The sequence below is a fragment of the Cephus cinctus genome, unplaced genomic scaffold (assembly GCF_000341935.2).
Source record: "Cephus cinctus unplaced genomic scaffold, Ccin1 Ccin1_scaffold0025, whole genome shotgun sequence".
Classification (NCBI taxonomy): domain Eukaryota; kingdom Metazoa; phylum Arthropoda; class Insecta; order Hymenoptera; family Cephidae; genus Cephus; species Cephus cinctus.
Genome location: NW_014332773.1, coordinates 198610 through 211212, shown reverse-complemented (window position 1 = coordinate 211212; position 12603 = coordinate 198610). Strand labels below are relative to the sequence as shown.

Sequence of the window (12603 nt, the reverse complement as noted above, 5' to 3'; positions counted from 1 at the left end):
GTAGCTGTGATTCTCCTTGTGATAAGGAGTATTTAGTTTTTTAATTTTCTTTCGAACCAGATGAAAAAAATGTCATGTCCTTACATGTGCCGGATTCGTCTTGAAATCCTCTAACAGACAGGCGTAAAAAAATTATATGTTCAGTTGCAAAAAATTCAAGGTAACCTTGAAAAAACATTTAAAAAAAGAGTTGACCAGCAATTTTTCACTATCACGTTAAAGCTCTCTTGAAACCATGCAAAAACTGATAAAAACATTTTCGATCGGACTGCTAATAACAAAGTAATCTCTACTGATCACGATCCGTGGTTCACCCTGTATATGTGTATAGTTACCTAAATATAGTCCAACTTCAATATTATTTATATTTTTAACTAGCTAGGTATACGTCATATTTTCATAGAACTACTATTGGGTCCAGTTTGGAAGGGAATGTGGGTCCCAGAAAAAATGATGGGATAAGTCAATATTGGGCTAACTTTGCAACCTAACTTGAGCCCAGATACAAAAGTGGTAAATAAACATAGCCCTGAGTAATGTCCGGAAAAAATTACCCCACGAACAGACGCAATAATAAACTTTACCAGCTAGAATACAAAACGATAATATCCATAGAGTGATATAAAGTTTGTATTAAAAAAATGATTTCATACAATTTCATCTGAAAGCAAATAAAGAAAGTCAATGTAGTTCTACTAGGTTACGTTGGTCATCTTGAATACGTTAACATAGTCATAGCAGAAAATCTTCGAGAAATCACATTTTTTCCATTTAGTTTTGTGAATTAATACGAATTTCTTTTATTTCCAAAAAACAAAATTTATTCTACGGTTAACAGGAGTACCAATTAAATGATCTGGAAACGATAGATTTACATGGTTTCAGCTTTCAATAAATACATAATACTTGGAGATCAATAAATTTAGTAGGGAAAAGGTGTCGCAGACGGCATACGTTTTCCCTGTTATTCCCTATGCCGCCTATATGTATAATTTCCCCTATATCATTATAGTGTCCACATATGGATTTCACCGTCACAATCACTAAATTAGTAACTGGGGTAAGTTAAAACAGAAAATAAAAAAATGTCACAGAATAAAGTAGTTCATGCCTGAGGTTTTGCTGGATTAGTGTGAAGCTCGAGTCGGCTTATGTCATTCTGATCCAGTACAGTATGCGCCAAAGTATTCGTAAAGCGCACGTGAATTCTATTAAAGGCTGCACTGCTTTTCTTCTCAAACTACATCACAAATAATGGTAAGAAAAGAACAAAATATAATGGCACATTTTTGTCACAAAATCGGCACAGCAAACTGTTAGTGTCTGAAAGGTCTTACGTAACGATTTTACAAACAAAAAAATATGTTTTTTATTAAATTTTAAAATAACAGGTTTAGATACATTAAAGAATCTTAGTCTTACTTAGATCTAAAACTAGAATCTTTTTTTCAGATTTAATTAATTAAAGTTCATTCTGGTTAATTCACTACCTCGTTTGTATTTAAAATTTAATTTTTCATTTAAAATTCAATCTAGCATCTGCAATTTTTTATACAGACAAACATACGCGCTCCTACACGTTCGCCTCCTGTTTTTGCGATAATGAATGTACGAGTAGTCCAGGTTGCTGTGTTTATAACGTAACAAGAATTTGTTTTCTTTCCTAATTATTATTATTCTAATTTACTAAAATAAAAAACAAGAGTATTTTACATGTTACGTTATAAAAGAAGTACAAAGAATATATTACGTATTTCTCTTGTAACAAATATATTAGGTACACATACCTATAAAGTATTCCAATTTTACATAATTCAAAAATTAATTAAATTTCTTTTTCCCGTATACTCGAGAATATAATCAGATTGAAATCTTAGATTAATCCATCCTCAGTATAATATACTTTATTTTAGAACTAGTTATGCAATAATGTCATAAAGCCAATACCGACTAACTTTCGAATAATATATATTATATAATGTATAGACCTTTCTTATCTGCTTCTGTTTCTACTGTTCCCTTATTCATGTTATTCATATCATCATATTATCGTTATCTACTTGTACACAACCAATAATTGAACGTTTCGACGTTTAAATATCATATCAAAATTTTAATCTTTTCATTTCGTTACTATCAGTTATTATACATAGTTAATTAGGATCTAATTGGAACGCATCTTTGAATCGTCTCTCGATTAAATTCTACCATACTGTATTACAATGGATATTAATAAAGTTTAAATAGCTACTTGACTACGTAATTAATATAACGATGGAGCATTTCAGAAATTTCGATGCTATTTACCGAATTACTAAAAGTCATGTTTCTTTCTTCTCTATTGGATGTCTATGGCAAAGTTCATAAGTAGAAAGTTTTGGTCTGGGCAATACATCAAGAGTTTCTGTTGCAAGCAATATTTTATCGTCGGAACCGAAGCAGATAAAATTAATATACGTAGCATACACACGTAGTAAGTTAAAACTAAAGATGATAAGCCGCTTAATTCGAAATGACAGGATAAACTTCAAATGTCGGCAGAAGTAAAATTTATAGTGATAATTGCTATTTATCAAATGTAGTTATCGCGTTGGCATCGGCTGAATGATAAATGAATACGAAACGTTTGACTTCATATAAATATACATAAAATATTTGAACCAATGAAAAGGTTGCACTTCCAAACTATAATGGAATAAATAAATAATTAATTATCCGTCTATACTTATTTGCATGTCAAAAGATCTGTGAATTACACGTAATTTATATTTTATATGAATATACTTAACTCTTTTGTTGGCATCGTTACAAAAATGTTTTATTAAACGCGATTATATAGAAAGAACTTGGATGTAAGATAAAAGTAAAATTGCTCATTAAAACTGACAGATTGTACTTATTCCCATACAGTCCCCGAACAGTAAAATCAGCTTATACCTAATTTAAGAAAAGTTATGAAAATACTTTTTTTACGAGATGTAAACTAGGATGTTTTAATTAAATTCAAATCCCATTTCTCACCGACCGCGTAAAAGCAATGTTCGTGTGCAATTGAACTTTATGAAAGCTACAAATCGCAAACTACAAGAGGTTCACTAAGAGCAATTGGCAAATACAAACTGTCACAATTGTATTTAGCCTTCCACGCTTTGTAAAATTGTTATTCGAGGTCAAGTTTGTAGGTTAGAATTTAAAAAAAAAAGTTACTCGTAACAGTAAGCGGTGAAACGGTAGTCGTACTTTCAGTAGTCGTTTTACCGCATATTCTCCTACTGTTAATTATTAAACGTGCAGAGCTCAGCTTCACATTTCAAAAGCTTACATAAATGACATGAAAAAGATAGTAAATGCTTAATGGTGATGTATAATACTATTATGCTTTAATATGGATTCTGCATCCACTTTGATTCACTTGAATTTTCTGTATAACGCAGTGCAGTTAATTATTGTACGTACTTAGCCGTTATGCTCAAAGGATGTAGAATGGAGCAATAAATATTTCCCAGATCCCCGTAACTCTATGATCTTCCTGGGAGAATCCGGTGCTCCAGCATCCTAATGGGAATCTGGGTAAGCACTGAGAAGGAAGTGGGTAACTGCTTTCACGTGACAAAAGGTAGGAAGTGTATTTAACATTAATCTATTTCCTAATGCGAACAATGAATAATTCTTGTTTACGCACTCCCAGTACATAAACGAGTTTTCGTAACTTTCAGACACGCCACGTGACACGCACTCGGCTAAAGTTTTACTCGGAAACACAACGACAGGAAGAAATTAAACCAGTCCGCAAAGTCAAGGTTAATTACGTTCCAGACCAGCAGTAGCGCTTCATTAGAGTCTGCGCGAGAGCAAAGCCACATCACGTACCAATAACAAAGATATTGTACGCGCGTTTCGTATTTCGTTAACACACCTTAATTACATTGTTAACCTAACCAGATCAGTTGGATGCTGAGAGAAAAGATGGAAAAATTCTACTAGCCTTCTCTTCAAATTGAATAACTAGAACGGGCGCGATCGATAAGCTAGCATTTCTGTACACATTAGATGTAAACTGAAGCATAAAGAAAAGGGAAGTCGATTCAACGAATTTCTCGTCGTTCTGGCCCCTTAGGTGAAATTGTTTTTCGGTCCGTTTCCACTGACTTTAATACGACCACTTTTTCGTTCATTTTCCTAATTAGCACGTACCATTCACGTGCTTAATTTTCGATTATACAAGAATGACTAGTAATGACGCAGTTGTGAAAATTCAACGATGGCTAACCTCTGTTCGTAAATGCAATTGTCACCTTGCACCAACCATCCAGCCGCTACGACGCACTCGGTTGGCTGCGTTAATTTCATAATTGTATAGCGCTGAAAGCGTTCGCTGTACGTACACAGTCGTGATAGAGAGAAAAGAGGAGAGAATAGAGAAAGCCTCTTGTAATATTTATTCCCGTCACTTCGTCTACCGTTGGTAAATGCTAGACGCTGTCGTGAACTCCGGTCTCAACTCACGGGAACGTCCATTTTACACATTTAAGAGTCGCCAAATATCAATTCCACGTGGTCATCGTTTCAGTTGAAAAATCTCGTATCACGGAAACTTAACTTGTGACTGAACGCAGAAGGCGCTATATACTATAAAGAAGAAAGAAAATATATTTTCAAACTGAAATAAAGAAAGTTTCCTTCCAATATACTCGCACTTTGGTCCCGACCCTTAGTAATAAAAAAAGAAAAATTCAATATGATCGTTTCACTTTCGGTAAATTTAACTATGTCCAAGCTTCGGTCGCTCCCCTTGCTTTTTCTATATTTGCCAAAGTAAAAGAAGGCGATGCTTCGAACAGTGAGAAGGATGAGATCAATCGAATTTTACTCGTACGCGACGGTATAGGCCCACTCAATTTTTCGAGAATTGCTTTATGAGTCACTAGACTTGCAGTGGCTTCGATAAATTGCAATTATTCCTTATCACCGTGCAGGGACTTCCCTTCGAAAACTTCTCCTACGCGCAGCGATAACGTAAATTGCCCATAAAATCTAAGCGATCTGCCAAGTAACGCACGTAGGGGGCCCCTTGCTCGCAGTTTCTCGAGTGCATTGAAGTTACTCCCATAGTAACCGTTTGATCTTGTGAGGGATGATGCTACCTCTTGTCGCTTGTCATTTTTTCTCCGTCCACTTCAAGCTAAAACACTCGGGAGCACTCAAAAATTGTCTGAGAGACCTGTACGAGACACGACTTGTCATGCGGAATAATTTATATGTATAGAGCGTCAGAATTCCGGAAGTCCGACCATGCCGACAGTGACGCCTCTTCTTTTAACTTCGTCCACCTAATGATCTCGGAAATTCACCTTTCTCTCAATTTGAAAAACAAATGCTTACATAGGAAAAAGTGAAAGCGTTTGTTTACATTTCGATATACGAATTTTGTTTGTAGTCCCTAAAAATCGACTTCTCCCACATATGATTGTTTTAAGAGTTCGAATACAACATATTGAGAAAATATCAGAAAAAAAAGATGTCATTGAGAAAATCAGCCCGATATTAAGAGTACCACGAAAATTGAGAATTTCGACAAATAAAAAAAAATCCAACGGTCTTCTCTGTAAAATCTTAGACAAATTTGTCCTTCGGACAAGTTTTATGAAAACTCGTGTATTCGCGAGACAAGAAAGTCAATCCCTCGAATTTTTAATTCGTCTATCCGAAAAACGAATTTTCATCAATAATGTTCTTTCTACTGGAAGAGAAAAAGGAAAGATTCTCTCATGAGAAGTTCAACCTAATTTCAAAAGCTCGAATTCTCATGACCAGACTCAGAAGTAATCTGCAGACAGAAAATACTTGATCTTTCGGACGCCCAAGCTAAATTTTACGAATCACCCCTAACACGCTTGTCAGGCTCACCCTCGAGGAATTCGCTACAGTCTCTGCCACGACCATTAAACGCATTCCGTTTGCAGCATCCCCCGGAAAAAAAATGAGTCGCGACATCTGCTGCTTTCCGCGATGCAATTCGAGCCCCCGAAACAGGAGTCGTAAGGGTCGAAGGAGGGAGACACCCGTAGAACGATTCGGGCAATCAGCGTGTAATCTGTTTAGGTTACTTATTCGTCGCGCATGACTAACCGCTGCTTTGGGGATTGTCCGCCGTACAGGGAAGCCTAGAGGAATATTTTATGACAACGACAGATGCGCAGGAGATTATCCCTTAAATATATAGGTTCTTTCCTGAATATTTGATTTGCTACCATACACGCATACGTGACCGTCAAAGAAACTCACCAGCTGAATGTACAGAAAAAAAGTCACTCCTTCATTAACCTTCTTATATCGTTTCGCAAACGTTACGCAAATGTAGCCACCTCCCCAAATGAATAAACAAACAGCAACGCGTGCCGTCATTACTGACTAATTTCATTAGCTCTGACACACGTAATCTTAGCACGGAATGCCATATCTAACGCACGTGCGCGCGATTCGAAGAATTTCGAACGAAAGATATAAAACGTTACGTGGATACTACTGATAATACACCGATCATGAGAGCAAAACGAATAGTAAACGAAATAGTTGGTCCTGATATTCAACAAGACAAAATAACTTACAAACAATTTATTTGGCTGACGGCAGAAAGGAAATAAAAAAAAAAGAATCGTATAAATTACCGACGAAGTCACGAGAACCAAATAGACAGAAATAAATTGAGCCTTGCTTTAAGAATAGTAAATGAGATAAAAAAAAAAATAAGAAGACACAATAGTACAGAAAGGTAGGAAAAGAAGAAAAAGTGTCTCAGTGAGAACCGAAACATATGACTCCTTGCTTGAGTTATAGACAGTAATATAATGGTTGTCGAACGTAATACTCGTGACGGGATATTCTTTCTCGTATCAGGCGTTTTGTAATTAAAAACGAAAAAAAAAAGATAAATTACTCATGCCTTCCGAAATAATTGTATTTGCATGACTAAAATTCGTTCGAAATTATGAACGCCAATTTATTGTAAAAAAGGATGACCGGCCACCCCGCTCTGGATCTTTACTCTGGGCAATTTTCAGACAATTTCAGGTAATAAATTTTGCATGTGAAATTGCAGTAATCCGTTTTTCCAGTATGTATATGTTATGCAAAAGACTGCCTCTGACCGTACTGGTCAACAGTTGCAGAATGTCTGGCTTCTGGCTTTTACATTCACATGCCGGTCTTCTGCTTTGTCTTGCCTGTTCTAACGCCATATGGAATAGAAACATGCAGTGAAATGCAATTCTCTTATCACGCCTCGAATACGGAAACAGTCCTTTTCGAGAAAAAAAAATAATATTATCAATCCCTACCGCGTGCTAGGAATCCACCGGATTGGCCTTATCTAGAGCTCAATAAATCACCGACGTCCCTATTAATTCCCAAAGAACGACTCACGGAAAGTTCATCCCATGACTGCTTACTTACTCGCCATTTAGTCCAAATATCTACGCCACGAAAACGGAGTCACGAACATTTCGTAATGCAAAGTTAATACATTCCCGTTGCGCCTTCGAAGTTTTCTCTCCGATGAAACATTGATAGCACCATCAGTAACGTGCTGCGTGATTCTTTCACTAAGGAAGGTTAAGTTAGGTGCCTATAGGTGTTCAGATAACGGAAGATACGACCGAACAATTTTCTTCCGGCTGAATTACCGAAATTGTTTGGTTCATGATTGCACACTTCAATGTCTATTCGGCACGAGACGTGGAATATTTGGATACCGGAGTCTGTGTTAATCATAGATATAAAAATCCAAAATTTTCACATCAGAATTTGATCCCCTCAAATCGTTGTCAATGGCTGCTATAAAAAATGCGACGTTCGCCCTTTATCGGAGGCGTCATACAGTTTGTGTCATGTGTATCGAATCGAAGCAATCCATGTTGAGAAAGTTTATTGTCAGACGATCTTCCTCGGCCCTTTATCCAGACAAGCAGATACAAGGCTCTCCTCTTAACTTCCGCAACGGGCGTTAATGCAGAAAATCCTTACTAAAGCCCATTTAACAGCTAAGATTACGGTTAATACACCCGATAAGGATTATGCTGGCTCGCATAAAACGAAATGCCCGGTATTACGACCTCTCGTGAAATAGGCATTGACTTTGTTAAAGTTCCTATCCTTGAGCAGTTCTCACGTGAGGCTCCGTCAAAGGTGAATTGATAATTCCGTTCTAACAAATTAAATGCCGCTGCTGCTGCGTTTTATCGCAATGCAAAAGGGATGGTATCCTTGTATGGGTAGCAAGCTTTGCGGAAGCTCTTTCATTCACGAGGATATGTAAAAATGCTGCAATGGAGCCTGTACGGAAAACGAGCTCAAAATAGCAATGCGGACTTTTATAAATAAAAGTGAACAGTATCGTAGACACCTTTTGAAGGAATTAGATAAAAAAAAAAGCTTTATCGACTTGGCAACAGGGTAGAGCTGCCAGGGGATATGAAAGGGATACGACGGAGCGCAATGACTGACATACTTCTAAAAAGAAAAAGAAGAAATAAAGATATTACACCATTTATAACAAAAATTAACATAACAACGTATGTCTTGTATTTTACAAGCGATTATTGCTCTCAAACAGAATTTTTCCACTGCGATTCATTCCCAAAAATGTGTTAATGCATTATTCCTATTAAATTACAGAAACTGTTGGGAAATGTGCAGGTCGATTTTTTTAAATAATCGATAATGGGAATTATGTCAAATGTCAAAATGCGAAGACCTATAGGTCGTGACATGAACTAATTGTACTCGGATTCATTAATTAACAATGTAATTGTTTATGGTTGCTAGTTTCAATACTGCAAGTAATGAGACCTGCCGAATCGGATCAGTGAAATAATAATTTAATTTGCACAGCCATGATAATTTATGAGATGCCAATAATAATATTATTGCTCGTACTAAACGTACAGGCTTATCATTTCTATCGCTGACGGCACTAAAAAATCCTACCCAATTTACTTCGTGATTCAATTGTAATGCAAAAGCACGAAATATCACTGCGAGAGAGAGAAAAATAAAAGCTGCATATCGATGAGTTCAGAGAAAGATATAAAATATCAATAAACTGTTAAACCCTATACTGCGTCGCATTTTGAAATAAGTCAGGTCTGGTCGATAGATTGTCATTCAGTTACGCGATGGTGTTCCTCTAAAAATTGCATAGGGTAGTCTCGTGTATTTCTTTATTCCATCACTGTACCCGTCCTAACTACACCTCCATTTCGCTATTTGAGCGGACGTCGTGAGGGTTCTTTGTTTATTATGCAGGTGACTTTGGCAACACTCTATTTGCTGTAATTCCCTTGCGTTACTCACGACCCATCAGGACAAAGTTTGCCAGGAATTAGAGCGATATCTCACACCGACGATATCAGGATTGTTAACAATTACGTATTACGTCACAATTGTAGGTATTGCGGATTTCCGCATAATTCGATCTGCACGTCGGATCAGAATATTCACAGCGACGCAGCTACTAGATATCCCTACCGACCGAGTAAACCGAGAGATCGATTAAATCTGTAATCGGCGTCGTACCTGGAAATTTATTGGACTGTCGCAGAGTAGAACTTCCTGAGCTTCAGGTAATCTGGCAAATTCCAAATCCTTGCCACGATCCACTCTCCGTTCACAATTTAATCTCTATGCACATAAGTTCGAAACAACGAAATGGACCGATAATTTTCCACCAAGTCCACGAATTGAATTATCATTGACAATTGTCTCAGTTTCACCGCTTCTTTCTCTGTTTTTCACTATTTGTCAAAGAGATAGTAACTGTGTCCCGTAAGAAACGGGGAAGAGACTGTAGAAAATGAGTTTCCGATTCCAACCGGAAAATGTTCCGGAAGGCTAATAAACACTCGCTCAATACTTCAGACAGTCTTATTCCTTTGGATACCCGTGACGAAGTAAAATTTCGGTGTCAATATCACAGAATCCTCGTCGATCATTATTCCATTTGCGCGCGGTTTAAAGATAAAAAAAAACCATAAAGTTAGACCCCACTAAACTTCATATCTTTTCTTGATTTTTCGAAACACACTTTTTAAATCTTTCACGAGAGTAGAAAATTCGTAGGTTTCACTTTTGCAATATAACTCTTAAACTTTGCACTTGTGCGACTGGCCTAGGCCCTAGAGCGTTCCTCAGGATAAGGTATCTGTATCTGAGACTCGTAAGATAAAGTTCATATCTCCCGCGCCCGGTATTTTTCACTAAATTATTACAGCTCTAATATTTTGTCTCGTTATTATCACGCACTCCTGCACATCACCAGCCACGCAACCCTTCGATGTGCATCCAACGTCACTCCAGTATTGATTTAATAATTGTCGCGTTTCGAAAAAGCCGCGAGCCAAACCGAAATGAGAATCTCCAGCGATAGCAGTGCGCGCGACACGTCGTCGTGTTAGCAAGAGACTAACCCCTGAGCTGTTCTGCACCCCTGGATGCCGCGCATGCCCCCTGCCTTAAAGAACTCAACCCCCTGCCAGTCCCTTCTAGCCGTACATCCCTAAGCACCTCCCTACCACGAAATGCCCCCGCTACTTCATCATTTTTTTTTTTCCATGAAAATCAACTCTTTTTTTCATCGCAACGGTCCCACCTGCAGAATCCACATACATCCGGTATCTGCTTACTGCAGAGTCACTATTATTTTCTTTTGTTCAAAACAGTTGAATGATTGAGTGATTAAGGTAGACTTATGGTGCCTTAAGTGGAAACGACTGAAGGTTAGACATGGGTAGATACAAGAATGACATTTTAACGTGACGTTCAACGTAGTTTTTTACCGAAGAAAATTTCTTTCTCCGAGTAGTCTTATCGTTTCATCCAGACAAATATTGACACGACGAAAGTGCAACTCTATCACACCAAAAATATTTCTGATGGTCATTTAAAACTTTTTCATCGTATATCTATACAATGTAAACATTGACATTGTTAATATTAGTAATCTCATTATACATATCTCAATACGGAACTAATGTCAGATACGGCTGAAAGAATTCGACTTCTAATAATAATGGCGCCTGAATTACGAAATTTTTCAATCTCGACTCTTAATCGAAATGCGCGACGTAGTTCGAATGGCAAGCTTCATTACAGTACCGATTCGTTTTCCTCGTGTACCTTCCGTTCTAAGATGATAAGAGAGTGGGCGCTTGGGGTGTTCAGGAGGACACGAGGGTGGAATCGAGGTAAAGAGGACAAATCGTTCCCTCTGCTCACCTTAGCAAGAGTAAACGGGCTCGTTTGGCAAATCCAGGAGGCTGGGAGCATCAGCAATTGAAGTGGGTAAGGTAAGGTTAACCTGCCTTGCCTAGCTGCCTCGCTGCCTTGCTGCCTACCTTACGGGAGTTGAATTGGCTATTAGTATCGCTGACGAAACTCCATCGACCAAGGCAACGGCTTCCACCCGTAAAGCCCGGCTCTTCAATTTCGAAACGCACGAGCCGAACTTTCCCATTAACCGTTAAATTTGAATTTGCCCCATTTCGACGGCATTTGACTAATGATCGAACTTATTACTTTTAATCGGTTTCCGTTACTTTAACGAATTAATATTGGATCCTGGTAAAATCCTTACGAAGGTAAGCCTGACACGTACTCATCCACAGCTCAGGGAAATCGCCATTCTTATACCGGAGGTTCGATTACGTCTCGTGTTGGTTGACGTCGCCCACTACCTGGGCGTGACGTCACCGAAGCATTATAATTTTCATAACAATCAGGTTATGTAGTTTCTGGTTGTGCACGAAAAAAAAAAAAAACCTACCCTCTCCCCCCGCATGAATAAGTTTTCATGTTCGAGTACGTACGAAATTCAAAGAGTCTCGATGAAGTGGAGAAATTTTCAATACGTGCTTCCATACTTTTTTTCTTTACGTCGTACACTAGCGAGAATTAACGACCCTCCTGCCTGTAGCGTAATAGCATAATTTGTAATATTTTTGATGGTCCTCTTTGCTCCCAGCTGCACATATGTGAAACCTCTGCAATTTCCCATTTGAAATTCCAAAGCTAAGCTTTATGCAAGGCAGTGTCACAACGTCGCTCCACCATCAAAGACTCGCTGTGATACAATAGCTGTCGTATGTTAATGTCTAATGGAATGACAACCCTGCGAGTAGATATTCCAAGGATTAGACGGCTGTCAAGGATAAAGCTGTCACCGGGTGATATTTGTGCATTGAGGTGATGTTCTCTATGGGTATAGGTAAATTACGAGGTAAGTCATAAGTCGGTAGGTAAATCCTTCTAATGTAAGGTTGCCACGTTCAACCTGATTCACGAAACCTAACCGTGAAATCTCTAATTTGGATTGTGTCACTTGAAGTATCAAAATACGGATCACGGAGAACCTTCTCGATGATATCTGTTATTTTCTGGAGACGATTGCTTCTATCTGGAGAAGCTCGAGAAGCTCAAAGAAGGATCCTCGAGAAAGCAGATTTGGGGATGAACAACCACCCGTTCTAGGGGGGGGGCATGGCGAAAACCCCTTGGAGTAGGAACACGCTGACCTTCTCGTATATTTATGCGGTGACGGAACCGAGGGAA

At 38.1% G+C, this 12603-nt stretch overlaps 1 protein-coding gene across 1 annotated transcript in view; it reads right to left on the bottom strand.

Moving 5' to 3' along the window:
• LOC107266992 (neural cell adhesion molecule 2) overlaps positions 1–10451 on the bottom strand; it is a 64891-nt gene extending 54440 nt beyond the window's left edge. The window contains exon 1 of the mRNA XM_015738137.2: positions 9574–10451. The gene's annotated coding sequence lies outside the window, so the exon portion shown is untranslated. The remainder of the gene's footprint in view (positions 1–9573) is intronic.
• Between the last annotated feature and the right edge of the window lie 2152 nt (positions 10452–12603).